Source organism: Sinocyclocheilus grahami, unplaced genomic scaffold (genome assembly GCF_001515645.1).
Source record: "Sinocyclocheilus grahami isolate Dianchi unplaced genomic scaffold, SAMN03320097.WGS_v1.1 scaffold94.1, whole genome shotgun sequence".
Classification (NCBI taxonomy): domain Eukaryota; kingdom Metazoa; phylum Chordata; class Actinopteri; order Cypriniformes; family Cyprinidae; genus Sinocyclocheilus; species Sinocyclocheilus grahami.
The window spans coordinates 2,088-4,272 of NW_015505273.1; positions in this window are offsets into that span (position 1 = coordinate 2,088).

The following is a 2,185-nucleotide window of genomic DNA, read 5'->3' on the forward strand; positions in this document are numbered from 1 at the left end:
ATTTTGTTCATAATTGTTTATGCAATTTACGAAATTATATTTGATTTATGAGTTAATTTAGACGTAATGCAGTTTTTTTATAGACATTGCTGCATTATTTTGCTCATTGCGCCCTCCTGTAGCCTCGGGAGACAAGCCAAAAGGTTCCTTCAGACCTATTTATTAATCTGCATATAAAACATTAGAAATTAGATATTTGTTTAATTTTTATTGTGTGTTTGACTGTTAAAACAAAAAATATTTGTCGTTTGTCTCAATAAATTGGATTAATTTAAAAATACAGTGGTTAAATAAAAAAAAACTAAATCTATTGCTCTTTGTTTTAAAAAAGGTTATAAAAAATGTCAATAATTATCGATACCGAACGATATGAAACATTATATCGTTGATACATTTTTTTAGCTATATCGCCCAGCCCTATGACAGAGCATATTTTTGGATGGCCTCTTTCTATTATAAGTATTTTAGAAGCATTATACAATTGAGACTTGTCCTTTGCATTATAAATCCTGCGATCAAAACATGCAAATCATCTCTAAATTGTACTTTATGTTAAGATCAGTGACAGAATAATTTTTGTTTTAATGTAGGACAACTGTAGCGATGTCCTAAATGTCTTTAGGGGGAAGTTTCAAGTTAAGTTCTCAAAACTCACATCTTCCTCTTTTTCTCCAGGTGTCCAATCTCATAGCCACCAACGAGGTCCTCCTGGAGCAGAACGCTCAGTTCCGAAGCCAGGCTAAAGTGATGACGCTGTCCTCCACCCCCGTGCCGTCTGAGCAGAGTCTGGTGCCCCCTATTGGTTCTATCAGCTCCTACAACCATGGCATCGCCCAGACTCACACCACTCTGAGCAGCGCTGGTCTGCAGCCCCGTCCTGTCACGCAACAGGATCTGGTGTCCCCGGCTGGTGCTCCAACCGCCCCTCCAGCCAATGCAGCGCCCCCTACCGCACCGCTTCCGCATCTGAACCCCGACCCCATCTCTGCCGCCCTCGCTCAGACTATCGCCCAGGGAATGGCACCGCCTGTTTCCATGGCCCCTGTTGCAGTTTCGGTGGCACCGGTCGCTGTGTCGATGGCACAACCTTTGCCAGGCATCACGATGAGCCATGCAACTACCCCGATGGTGACGTATCCCATCGCCAGTCAGAGTATGAGGATCACAACCTTGCCTCATTAGTATGAGCAGATGTTTTCAGCAATGTATACATACATTTTAAAATCAGGCACCTCTGCTAACACCCCTTTGTTTAACTTGCCAATAACACGGTAAGTTTCTCAGGTGAAGGGTCTGTTTTGACTGAAGGAACTTACAGATTTCTGTATAGACAAAACAAGGTATCTTGTGAGTATATGAAAAACATTTCAGTTTTCTTGCCACGCTTTCCTGGGTAATAGCCTTTAAGAGAGCCGGAAAGACTCCTTCGAGATTGTGGACATTTACAGATGTAACTATTCAGCTAATCACTACAAAAGGATTGTGAATTTACTTGTTAGCTGTCAGTTTTAGTTTGATTCTTTTTTTAATAGTTTGTTTTGTGAATTGCTTTTGTGTGAACTGATTATTGGTCTTTTGCACAAAATTAATGAATCTGACCCATTAAGCGCCATTATTAATTCTTGTCATGTTTTACATACAAGAAAAAAAATCATATGTGGGCATAAAAATGTTTTACTTAATTCTTTTGCAAACTAAATAACTGCATTTATCTGTTTGAATATTGGCCATGTTTCCTCCATCTTTGGTGAGTATCTTTCTGAAATGTGGATGAAAAAGTATATTTCTTATCAAACCAAACTTCTTTCATGAGCTTGATCACGTTCTCATGTTCTGCTGAGAACAACGTCCATTGTTTGCACTCTCAGGCCTGTTCACTTATGATTAGATCACCAGATTGATATGGGTGTAATGGGATGTGTAAATATTATAGTAGAAATCACTTCTTATGTTTAAAAATATTTTCCATTAATATAGAGTAGACTGTTTTACTTTAAAGTTAGATAGGAATTTCATAGCATTTTTTTAAGTTTTATATCTGGAAAACCCCAGATCTTTGAAACCCGATCACTTTATTGCTCATAATCAGTGTCATCCTTTAGTGTTTTCTTGCAAAAAACTTTCATTTTCACAGCTTTCTATTTTTTTTCTATTCTATCTACTTGTTTTTCTTTGTGTGTGTGTA